Source organism: Hylobates moloch, unplaced genomic scaffold (genome assembly GCF_009828535.3).
Source record: "Hylobates moloch isolate HMO894 unplaced genomic scaffold, HMol_V3 SCAFFOLD_2, whole genome shotgun sequence".
NCBI classification, from domain to species: Eukaryota; Metazoa; Chordata; class Mammalia; order Primates; family Hylobatidae; genus Hylobates; species Hylobates moloch.
The window spans coordinates 23,400,916-23,414,687 of record NW_026652277.1 but is presented as its reverse complement, the minus strand read 5'-3'; the positions used below and the strand labels follow the sequence as shown (position 1 = coordinate 23,414,687).

Here is a 13,772-nt window from a genome sequence, read left to right as displayed (position 1 = left end):
GGATGATATTTTCCTGATGAATTCACCTCTCTATAATTATGAAAAGATTCTCTTTATGCCTAATAATATCTCATGCTCTCAAGTCTAATTTATATTAATACAGCAATTTTCTCTATTTATTGTGCTTAATGTTTACATAGTATATCTTTTTCCATCCTTTTATTCTTAACCTGTGTCTTTTTATTTAAAGTGCGGTTTTGTGTGTGTATGTGTGTGTGTGGGTGTGTATATGTGTATTTTGTTGCTGTTGTTGGGTCTTGCTTTTTTATCCAGTCAGAGAACTCTGTATTTTCATTAGAACATTTATATACTTTATGTATATTGTAATTGTTGATATGGTTGGATTTATACCTATCATCTTGCTATTTGTTTACTATTTATCACATTTGTACTTATACTTTTTTCCTCTTCTTCTCAATCTTTTGGATTAATACTATATTAGCAGGATGTAAATATTTAACTTGTTTTATTATGAAGCTAAACTGATATTTCCCCCTTTGTTTTGTTTCATTAGGAGGACTTACTTAACATATGGAAAATGGGTGGCTTTACCTTACTCCTAACCTATATGAAATGTTAATTTCTTCTTTTGGCCAAACTCTTTATTTAGTATTCTGTAGTTGTTTAACACACACTTAAAAGGTCTTATTGCAGGAGGGGAAAGGGGAGGCTTTTGCAGATTCCCAAGGAAATGTCAGAAAGGCAAAATGGCCAGCATTATCCATTTGCTTTTTTGGATTTACTGGGTGAATAGTACTTTCCTTACATAGGTATCTGGTTTCAGGTTTTTCATACTGAGAACATTGAGATTTCAGTTGGAAGACACCCTGAAATCTTATGAGTAGCATACCCCAATCACCCTCTAATAGCTGGCTTGTTTGTATAGGCAGGATGATTCATTTCTCCATTTTACATGGCTAGATGTTTTCTGGAAGATCTTAGAATTGTTTGCCTCATTTACTGGGAAAAATCAGATAGGAAGTGGCTTTTAGGGACACTTTTACTTGGAAAGTTACAACGATAGTGCAACAAGTCTTAATACATTTAATATTTGCTTGCTGAAAAGCAATGTCATAAAGTCAAATAAAAGTAAACGTATTTTGGATTCTATTCCAAGATGGCCGAATAGGAACAGCTCCGGTCTGCAGCTCCCAGCATGATTGATGCAGAAGACAGGTGATTTCTGCATTTCCAACTGAGGTACCTGGTTCATCTCATTGGAACTGATTGGACAGTGGGTGCAGCCCACGGAGGGCGAGCCGAAGCAGGGCAGGACATCGCCTCACCCAGGAAGCTCAAGGGGTCAGGAGATTTCCCTCTTCTATCCAAGGGAAGGGATGACAGACAGAACATGGAAAAATGGGACACTCCTGCCCAAATACTGCACTTTTCCAACGGTCTTAGCAAATGGCACACCAGGATATTATATCCTGTGCCTGGCTCATTGGGTCCCACACCCACAGAGCCTTGCTCACTGCTAGCACAGCAGTCTGAGATCGACCCATGAGGCAGCAGCCTGGCTGGGGGAGGGCCGTCTGCCATTGCTGAGGCTTGAGTAGGTAAACAAAGTGGCCAGGGAAGCTCGAACTGGGTGGAGCCCACCAGAGCTCAGCAAGGCCGGCTGCCTCTGTAGTCTCTACCTCTGGGGGCAGGGTATAGCTGAACAAAAGGCAGCAGAAACTTCTGCAGAATTAAATGTCCCTGTCTGACAGCTCTGAAGAGAGCAGTTGTTCTCCTGGCACAGCGTTTGAGCTTGGAGAACGGACAGACTGCCTTCTTAAGTGGGTCCCTGACCCCCGTGTAGCCTAACTGGGAGACACATCCTAGTAGGGGTCGACTGACCCCTCATACAGGCAGGTGCTGCTCTGGGATGAAGCTTCCAGAGGAAGGATCAGGCAGCAATATTTGCTGTTCTGTAATATTTGCTGTTCTGCAGCCTCCACTGGTGATACCCAGGCAAACAGGGTCTGAAATGGACCTCCATCAAACTCCAACAGACCTACAGCTGAGGGATCTGACTGTTAGAAGGAAAACTAACAAACAGAAAGCAATAGCATCAACATCAACAAAAAGGACAACCACACCAAAACCCCATCTGTAGGTCACCAACATCAAAGACCAAAGGTAGGTAAAACCAGAAAGTTGGGGAGAAGCCAGAGCAGAAAAGCTGAAAATTCTAAAATTCTAAAAACTAGAGCACCTCTTCTCCTCCAAAGGATCACAGCTCCTTGCCAGCAGCAGAACAAAGCTGGATGGAGAATGACTTTGAGGAGCTGACAGAAGCAGGTTTCAGAAGGTCGGTAATAACAAACTTCTCTGAGCTAAAGGAGGATGATTGAACCCATCGCAGGGAAGCTAAAAACGCTGAAAAAAGATTAGAAAAATGGCAAACTAGAACGAGTTAGAATGGCACAAGAACTACATGACACATGCACAAGCTTCAATAGCCAATTTGATCAAGTGGAAGAAAGGGTATCAGTGATTGAAGACCAAATTAATGAAATAAGGTGAGAAGAGAAGTTTAGAGAAAAAAGAGTAAAAAGAAACAAACAAAGCCTCGAATAAATATGAGACTATGGGAAAAGACCAAATCTACATTTGATTGGTGTACCTGAAAGTGACGGAGAGAATAGAACCAAGTTGGAAAACACTCTTCAGGACATTATCCAGGAGAACTTCCCCAACCTAGCAAAGCAGGCCAACATTCAAATTCAGGAAATACAGAGAACACCACAAAGATACTCCTTGAGAAGAGCAACCCCAAGATACATAATTGTCAGATTCACCAAGGTTGAAATGAAGGGAAAAAAATGTTAAGGACAGCCAGAGAGAAAGGTTAGGTTACCACAAAGGGAAGCCTGTCAGGCTACCAGCGGATCTCTCGGTAGAAACTCTACAAGCCAGAAGAGAGTGAGGGCCAATATTTAACATTTTTAAAGACAAGAATTTTCAACCCAGAATTTCATATCCAGCCAAACTAAGCTTCATAAGTGAAGGAGAAATAAAATCCTTTACAGACAAGCAAATGCTGGAAGATTTTGTCACCACCAGGCCTGCCTTACAAAAGCTCCTGAAGGAAGCACTAAACATGGAAGGGAACAATCAGTACCAGCCACTGCAAAAACATGCCAAATTGTAAAGATCATCCATGCTAGGAAGAAACTGCATCAACTAACGGGGAAAAAAACAGCTAACATCATAATGACAGGATCAAATTCACACATAACAATATTAGTCTTAAATGTAAATAGGCTAAATGCCCCAATTAAGACACAAACTGGCAAGTTGGATAAAGAGTCAAGATACATCAGTGTGCTGTATTCAGGAGACCCATCTCATATGCAGAGACACACATAGGCTCAAAATAAAGGGATGGAGGAAGATCTACCAAGCAAATGGAAAGCAGAAGAAAGCAGGGGTTGCAATCCTAGTCTCTGATAAAACAGATTTAAACCAACAAAGATCAAAAGAGACAAAGAAGGCCATTATATAATGGTAAAGGGATCAATTCAACAAGAAGAGCTAACTATCCTAAATATATATGCAACCAATATAGGAGCACCCAGATTCATAAAGCAAGTCGTTAGAGACCTGCAAAGAGACTTAGACTCCCACACAATAGTAATGGGAGACTTTAACACCCCACTGTCAACATTAGACAGATCAAGGAGACACAAGGTTAACAAGAATATCCAGGACTTGCACTCAGTTCTGCACCAAGCAGACCTAATAGACATCTACTGAACTCTCCAGCCCAAATCAACAGAATATACATTCTTCTCAGCACTGCATCACACTTATTCCAAAATTGACCACATAGTTGGAAGTAAGGCACTCCTCAACAAATGTAAAACAACAGAAATCACAACAAACTGTCTCTCAGACCACAGTGCAATCAAATTAGTACTCAAGATTAAGAAACTCACTCAAAACCACACAACTACATGGAAACTGAACAACCTGCTCCTGAATGACTACTGGGTAAATAACGAAATGAAGCCAGAAATAAAGATGTTCTTTGAAACCAATGAGAACAAAGACACAACATACCAGAATCTCTGGGACACATTTAAAGCAGTGTGTAGAGGGAAATTTATAGCACTAAATGCCCACAAGAGAAAGCAGGAAAGATCTAAAATTGACACACTAACATCACAATTAAAAGAACTAGAGAAACAAGAGCAAACACATTCAAAAGCTAGCAGAAGGCAAGAAATAACTAAGATCAGAGCAGAACTGAAGGAGACAGAAACACAAAAAACCCTTCAAAAAATCAATGAATCCAGAAGCTGGTTTTTTGAAAAGATCAACAAAATTGATAGATTGCTAGCAAAACTAACAGAGCAGAAAAGAGATAAGAATCAAATAGATGCAATAAAAAATGATAAAGGGGATATCATCACCGATCCCACAGAAATACAAACTACCATCAGAAAATACTATAAACACCTCTATGCAAATAAACTAGAAAATCTAGAAGAAATGGATAAATTCCCGGACACATACACCCTCCCAAGACTAAACCAGGAAGAAGTTGAATCTCTGAATAGACCAATAACAGGTTCTGAAATTGAGGCAATAATTAACAGCCTACCAACCAAAAAAAGTCCAGGACCAGAAGGATTCACAGCCGAATTCTACCAGAGGCATAAAGAGGAGCTGGTACTATTTCTTCTGAAACTATTCCAATCAATAGAAAAAGATGGAATCCTCCCTAACTTATTTTATGAGGCCAGCATCATCCTGATACCAACGCTGGACAGAGACACAACAAAAAAAGAGAATTTTAGACCAATATCCCTGATGAACATTGACGTGAAAATCCTCAATAAAATACTGGCAAACCAAATCCAACAGCACATCCAAAAGCTTATCCACCACGATCAAGTCAGCTTCATCCCTGGGATGCAAGACTGGTTCAACATACACAAATCAATAAATGTAATCCATCACATAAACAGAACCAACAACAAAAACCACATGATTATCTCAATAGATGAAGAAAAGGCCTTCAGCATAATTCAACAGCACTTCATACTAAAAACTCTCAATAAACGAGGTATTGATGCAACATATCTCAAAATAATAAAAGCTATTTATGACAAACCCACAGCCAATATCACACTGAATGGGCAAAAACTGGAAGCATTCCCTTTGAAAACTGGCACAAGACAGGGATGCCCTCTCTCACCACTCCTATTCAACAGAGTGTTGGAAGTTCTGGCCAGGGCAATCAGGCAAGAAAAAAAAATAAAGGGTATTCAATTAGGAAAAGAGGAAGTCAAATTGTCCCTGTTTGCAGATGACATGATTGCATATTTAGAAAACCCCATCATCTCAGCCCAAAATCTCCTTAAACTGATTTGCAACTTCAGCAAAGTCTCAGGATACAAAATCAATGTGCAAAAACCACAAGCATTCCTATACACCAATAACAGACAAACAGAGAACCAAATCATGAGTGAACTCCCATTCACAATTGCAATTGCTACAAAGAGAATAAAACACCTAGGAATTCAACTTACAAGGGATGTGAAGGACCTCTTCAAGAAGAACTACAAACCACTGCTCAACGAAATAAAAGAGGACACAAACAAATGGAAGAACATTCCATGCTCATGGATAGGAAGAATCAATATTGTGAAAATGGCCATACTGCCCAAGGTAATTTATAGATTCAATGCCATCCCCATCAAGCTACCAATGACTTTCTTCACAGAATTGGAAAAAACTACTTTAAAGTTCATATGGAGCCAAAAAAGAGCTCACATAGCCAAGACAATCCTAAGCCAAAAGGGCAAAGCTGGAGGCATCACACTACATGACTTCAAACTATACCAGAAGGCTACAGTAACCAAAACAGCATGGTACTGGTACCAAAACAGATATATAGACCAATGGAACAGAACAGAGGCCTCAGAAATAACACCACACATCTACAACCATCTGATCTTTGACAAATCTGACAAAAACAAGCAATGGGGAAAGATTCCCTATTTAACAAATGGTGCTGGGAAAACTGGCTAGCCATATGTAGAAAGCTGAAACTGGATCCCTTCCTTACACCTTACAGAAAAATTAATTCAAGATGGATTAAAGACTTAAATGTTAGACCTAAAACCATAAAAACTCTAGAAGAAAATCTAGGCAACACCATTCAGGCCATAGGCATGGGCAAGGACTTCATGACTAAAACACCAAAAGCAATGGCAACAAAAGCCAAAATTGACAAATGGGATCTAATTAAACTAAAGAGCTTCTGCACAGCAAAAGAAACTACCATCAGAGTGAACAGGCAACCTACAGAATGGGAGAAAATTTTTGCAATCTACCCATCTGACAAAGGGCTAATATCCAGAATCTACAAAGAACTTAACAAATTTACAGGAAAAAAACAAACAACCCCATCAAAAAGCGGGCAAAGGACATGAACAGACACTTCTGAAAAGAAGACATTTATGCACCCAATAGACACATGAAAAAATGCTCATCATCACAGGTCATCAGAGAAATGCAAATCAAAACCACAATGAGATACCATCTCACACCAGTTAGAATGGTAATCATTAAAAAGTCAGGAAACAACAGGTCCTGGAGAGGATGTGGAGAAATAGGAATGCTTTTATGCTGTTGGTGGGAGTGTAAACTAGTTCACACATTGTGGAAGACAGTGTTGCAATTCCTCAGGGATCTAGAACTAGAAATATCGTTTGACCCAGCAATCCCATTACTGGGTATATACCCAAAGGATTATACATCATGCTACTATAAAGGCACATGCACATGTATGTTTATTGTGGCACTATTCACAATAGCAAAGACTTGGAACCAACCCAAATGTCCATCAATGATAGACTGGATTAAGAAAATGTGGCACATACACACCATGGAATATTATGCAGCCATAAAAAAGAATGAGTTCATGTCCTTTGCAGGGACATGGACGTAGCTGGAAACCATCATTCTGAGCAAACTATCACAAGGGCAGAAAACCAAACACCGCATGTTCTCGCTCATAAGTGGGAATTGAACAATGAGAATACTTAGACATAGAGCAGGGAACATCACACCCGGGTCCTGTTGGGGGGTGGAGGACAGGGAGAGGGATAGCATTAGGAGAAATACCTAATGTAAATGACGAGTTAATGGTTGCAGCAAACCAACATGGCACATGCATACCTATGTAACAAACCTGCACGTTGTGCACATGTACCCTAGAACTTAAAGTATAATTTAAAAAAATAAAAATAAAAGAAGTCAAAAAAATTAAACATGTTTTAGTTTTTTCCTCACAAGAACATAAAAATTATGGAGGGGAACTTAACAGGGAATTTTAAAAAGGTAACACAATTTTTCCTTTAAGTAGTCCTTGGGTAGTTATGACAGAATAGTTTGCACTTTTTGTTTGTTTCATTGAACTGGGATTTTGGTCCAAAGTTTTGTTTGTTTCTAGTATCTGCTTCTGCCTCCCCCTCTATCAGATCGGCTTCCTCCACTGCCACCACCTCTTGGTGCTCCACGGCCTGAATTGCCGTAGGAATCACGTGGAGGATTTCCATAGAAGGGGGAAGCCCTCTTTCTTGTCTGCCAACCCGATCACGACCACTTGATTAGAGATCACTTCGGCTGCTTGAGTAACTTCCACCATATCCATCACGTGAACTGCTATAATCATCACTTCCACTATAAGATGGGGGGGGGTCCTCGTGTAGGTGGAGCACTATGTGAGTTACCATAACTTTCACATGAATCTCTGTAGGAACCTCCAGTTGGATGATCTGAATAGTCATGATCACGACTATATCCATCTCTATCGCTATAGCCTCTTGATGGATAGTCATCACGTGAACTGAAATAACCATAATCACGGTAAGTACAATATCATGGTGGTGGTGCATAACCTCTTGTGTCATGAGAACTTGGGTAATCTCTGCTTGAAGAGCTGTCTTTTGTAGAATACCCATCATCTCTTGGGGACAAATAAGCATCTCTACGAGAGGGCAGAGTTCCCTTCCAGGTGGACCTCCCTAACTGTATCTTCCACGTGACACAGGAGCTCTTCCTCCCATTACACTGCTGCTGTGAACTGGTCCTGAAGATGCAGATCTCTTAGGAGGAGGACCCCAACTTCTTGGTGGTGGTCTTCTTTTTACTGGGAGTGGTCCCCTGGAAGAACTCGTGTTAAAATTCATGGACTATCCACCATCATCCATGTGTCTTCTCCATGAGGAAGGTCCCCTGGTTCCTCCTCTTCCACCTCTAAGACCTTTTGGAGGGCCTCTACTTCTTGGAGGTGGAGGCAATTCACGTCTACCACTTTCAAATGATGGTTTGGTGGCTTGTTCCACCTTGATGGCTTTTCCATCTAATGACTTTCCATTCATGTCTCTGGCTGCATCCTTAGCGTCTGCTGGGCTTTCAAAGGTGACAAAAGCAAAGCCTCTTGATTTGTTGGTTTCATGGTGTTTCATCAAGAGTGCTTCCACTATTCGTCCATATTTGCCAAATACTGCTTCAAGAGCTTTCTTATTTGTTTCCGTATTAAGCCCACCAATGAAGAACTTTCCTGGATGACCTGCTTCATCTTTTTTTTTTTTTTTTTTTTGCCAGTGAGTCAGAGGGGTGATAGTGGGTTCAAGTTCCAAGGAGCTCGCCGACAGGGGCTTCCTAGCAGCTCATCACCAGTGGCGGCTGCCGGGTCTGAGGACCAAACCACAAAGCCGCTAGCACTACTGCGCAACCGTGAATTGTTAAACTCTTTCCTGAAAAGTAGAGAAGAAATTATGTTTAAAAACTCACCCCTCAGCCAGGCGCGGTGGCTCACACCTGTAATCCCAACACTTTGGGAGGCCAAGGCGGGCAGATCACGAGGTCAGGAGTTCAAGACCAGCATGGCCAATATGGAGAAACCCCCTCTCTACTAAAAATACAAAAATTAGCCCAGCCTGATGGCGAGCGCCTGTAGTTCCAGCTACTTGGGAGGCTGAGACAGGAGAATCATTTGAACCCAGGAGGCGGAGCTTGCAGTGAGCCAAGACCATGCCATTGCACTCCAGCCTGGGCAACGAAGCTAGACTCTGTCTCAAAAAAAAGAAAAAAAAAAGACTCACCCCTCTTTGTTCTCCCAAAAAGAGGAAAACTTTGGGCTCTATTTTTATGGACTACTGGGGAAATAAATTAAGCTACTGGAGCTTGCACCAAGAATGATAAAAGGGGAAACAAGCTTACCTTTCAGGAGTGGGAAGAGCTGAAACCTGGCAGCACAGAGAAAGAATCTTACTGTAAGGGGCACTATTCAAGTGTGTGAGAGCTGTGTACTATATTGTCTTTGCCAGCTGGTCACCTAGTCTTTCCTGGAGTGAAAAATCTCCCACTGCCCTACCCATCTACCTCTGCCTACTCTCTGTGGATATGCTCCAGCTTTCATAATTGAAAGAGGCCTAGTATGGTGTAAGGGTAACCTCTTTTTGCCGAAGGCTGAACTAAGGGAAACCTACAGGCACGTTCATTGAGATTTCAAAGCATTTTTATGCCTGATGGCTAAATATAGTTGACAGAATAACACAGCAGAAAGATTGAAGTCAGACTACCCTGGCCTTGAGCCCTGGCTCTGTCCTTTACTACTGTGTGCCTTTTCCTCTAAGTTTCATACTAGCCGTGATGATTAAATAATATATGTAAAGTATTGGGAACAGTGCCTGGTATATAGCAACTACTCCATAATTGTTAGCTTTTATTATTGCTTCTCTTTATATAGTGTTATGGATTGAATATTTGTAGCTCTTCGAAATACATACGTTGAAATCCTAGCCCCCAGTGCAATGATAATAGACACTGGGGCCTTTGGGAGGTGATTGGACCATGAGGATGCAGCCCTCATGAATGGGATTAGTGCCCTTACAGGAGAGACCTCAGAGAGCTCCCTTGCCCCTTCCACCATGTGAGGACACAGGGAGAAGACAGCAGTCCATGAACTAGGAAGCAGGCCCTTACCAGACAACAAATCTGCCAGCATCTTGATCTAGAACTCCCCAGCCTTCAGAACTGTGAGAAATAAATGCTGTTTAAGCCACCCAGCCTATGGTCTTTTTGTCATAGCAGCCTGAATGGACTAAGGCACAAAGAATCCATAGATCAGTAAGAATTTTATTTTGGGTCTTTGTCAGTCTTAATTATAACCCTACATTGATGGGAGACTAAGAATTAAATGAGTAAATAAAAGCTGGTGTATTTGTTACACCATGTTTTACATGTAGAAGCCACAGCATAGTTTGAAAAATGAGATTTTCACACACAGGGCATGACTATATATGAGTAAATGACTTATAAATAAAATGTTACATCATGTAGTTTTTTTCTCTAGCCTTTTATATAATTATAACCCATACAAAGTTGCCACACTCTCACTCCTGGACAAGAGTCATTTAAACCCAAGCAGAGTTTGGCAGACCATTCTAAGCTACTGTGTGACAAACTGCTCCTACCTCGAAAGTTTAGTTTTTAAACTCTGGCATTCCAGCCTGTCCCTGCCTTTGGTCTTATTTGATATCCATTATCAGACAAATTACCAGATGCTTATTTGTGTCTATTCTGACTCAAGCTTAAGTCTCCTCAGATCTTTTGAATATCAATCTATATTGTGATTTATCATGACCTAAGATTTTACCCAAATACAAATTCTATCCCCCTAAGTGATTTCAGATTGGAGGCATCGGCTGCACACTTCCCCCAGTTTTTCTTCCTACTTAAAGCTCTGCATCACCTTGTCTTCCTGAAGTTCTGCCCCTATAGGTAGCTTTCAAGAATCTACAAAATCTATACTTATTTGAGAAGGAGGGTAAATTTTTTATTGAAGGTTAACACACATACAAAAACAGAAAACTGCACAAAATGTAAGTGTACAGCTTTATAGCTTTTTACAAAATGAACACTCCTGTGTAACCTGTACCCACATTAAGAAACAGTTGCAATCCTTCTCCTTTTTCCTATTGGAGACCTACTAGTTTAATTTGATCTGCTTCTTATTAACCTTCCATAAATAAAATTAAACAATACTGACTTGTCTTTATCTGACTTCTTTGCTCAATACTATGTTTGTGAGATTCATTCATATTTTTGCAGATGGCTATAGTTCATTTATTATTTCTGTTACTATACATATTTCTTTACTTGATATAACACAATTTATTTACCCATCTTATTATTAATGAGTATTTGGGTTGAGTCTAGTTTTTTGGTTATTAGCAATGTTATAACACACTTGCCTGAGTCTTTTGGCAAATATCTGAACATTTCTGTTGCTTATATACCTAGAAGTGAGATGGCTGGTTCACATGATTTGCAAATGTTCAACTTTAATAGATACTGCCACCCAGTTTTTCAAAGCGGTTGCAACAATGTAACTACCACACTTGGTATTGCAGAGCCCTTTTATTAGGTTGGTGCAAAAGTAATTGCGGTTTCTGCCATTAAAAGTAAGGGCAAATAAGTACCATTCCTCATAATAAATTTCCTCATTTATGCTATACAGCTCACCTGCCTCCCACTGTATTGAGAGATTTTTTGGCTTCCCATCCCCACCTTCTATCCCTACATTCCCTGTGCTAATAAGTATTTACATTAAACTTAAATTCACCTCTCTGGTACTACCTGATATGCACTATCGTCAGTAAAGAAATGGCACTACGCACTGTATGGTCTTCTTAGACTTCTCATAGTTAACTTTTCTTAACTTGGAGCTATCTGATAGTAACAATCATAGATATGTAATCACAGACACACACACACAAACACACACACATACACACACACCCCTGGTGCTAGTAGGTGAAAAGTACAAATTTTATACACCTTTTATTTCAAAAAAGATCATGCTGTATTAGATCCTAAAATATAAAGAACCCCTTAAAATGACTAAAAACAAAGTGAATGGGAATAAGATAGTAATATTAGAGACTTACTTCTTCATAGCAAGAAGTATGATTCAGTGCCATAATATTGGAAACATCACAGGGTGAAGATTAAAGTGTAATGCAAGTGTGTGATATTGAGTCCCTCTAAGATCTGCTTCTTATTAAATTTACCCAAAAGAGAATTCACTCACGTTCTTCTTCCTAAATGTAGTTCCTTTTACTAGAAAAGAGATCATATAAATTCTTAGGCATTCAATTTCCCGCTGAAGCATTTCTCAGTGCTAAATTCAACTTTTTCCAAATGCAGAGGATAGATATGACACTTCAAAGAAAGCACTTCAGGTAAAACATTGCATTTTCTTCAACTCCACCCTCATGTTCATGCATTCTTCTTTATGTAAGTGTTTGAGCACCTATTTAATGCACATAGAATTATGAAGAATAAAGTGGAGGATTATAATACTCCTGTTTCAACGTTCTTATGGCTTATAAGAAATAAGTAATAGGCCGGGTGGGTTGGCTCACAACCGTAATCCCAGCACTTTGGGAGGCCGAGGCGGGTGGATCACGAGGTCAGGAGATTGAGACCATCCTGGCTAACACGGTGAAACCCCGTTTCTACTAAAAATACAAAAAATTAGCGGGGTGTTGTGGCGGGCACCTGTAGTCCCAGCTACTCGGGAGGCTGAGGCAGGAGAATGGCGTGAACCCGGGAGGCGGAGCTTGCAGTGAGCCGAGATGGCGCCACTGCACTCCAGACTGGGAGAGAGAGTGAGACTCTCTCAAAAAAAAAAAAAAAAAAAAAGTAAGTAATACATATTATTTAAATTTATTTATTTGTAACCCCCAGCTTTTCTCTATAAAGAAAGATATCCTTAGTTTTCTATCTCTTTTGGATAAAGAACCTTATTCTTTGCTTGAAACTGTATTAACTACGCAAAGAAATCTCAAATTATTCTCCCAGAAACAGATTTCTCCCTCAATAGATTTCCATCTATTACTTTGTGCACTATTAAATATTTTTTAAAATCTGGCTTGATTATGCTCCCTTTTGTAAATAACCAAAGACTAGAGTTTAGTTTCTATGGAAATCAACCTCTCTATCTCTGTCACTGTCTCTCTCTCTCTGTCTGTCTCTCTCTCTCTCTCTCTGTCACACACACACATACACACAGACACACACACACACATACACACACACAGTGAAGGCTGGGAATAATGAGCTGAATTCTCTATACAACTCAATATTCCAATTTGAATGTAAATTATAAACCTTGCACAAGGGATCAACTTTACCACCTGGAGTGCAAGAATATATTCCTTAGCATTAAGCCATGATTTTGAGAGCTAAGTTTGGGGTTATTTAAAATTATTTTCCCTTTGTCATTTTCATGGGTTTTTTTGGGGGGGGCTTAGTAAAAGAAAAATGCATTATGCCATTAATTAAAATTAAATGCCTCTCTTGCAGATAACTGTAAGTCTGTTAGACTCCTAAACTACCCTTTGTCGTTTTTAATAGACTTTTCCTAGACTTCATGTAACCATATGTATACAAGTCACTCTATTCTCCTCTTGAGTTATGCATTTAGGTCCTATTAACACTAATGGAATTTATATGCATGCACACTGAGGGAGAATAAGCCCCTTAAACACCTTTTTAATGGAACAGTTTTGTTTCTTTCCATTCCTCTTCACACTCCTCTGTTTGGACTTTCTCTTACCAATCTGTGCTTCCAAATAATATAGTTCTGATTCCTTTTTCAGCTCTTATGCTTTATTTTTTATTGAATTCCAGGGCTCAAGGTAGGACTTGACTTCCCCTCTTTTATTGATCATTCCTGGAAAAAGCAGCATGACTAA

The 13,772-nt window shown here is 39.9% G+C and overlaps 1 pseudogene; it reads right to left on the bottom strand.

The window, feature by feature from the left end:
- Positions 1-7,449: 7,449 nt before the first annotated feature.
- Positions 7,450-13,772, bottom strand: part of LOC116474777 (RNA-binding motif protein, X chromosome-like) — a 46,378-nt pseudogene continuing 40,055 nt past the window's right edge.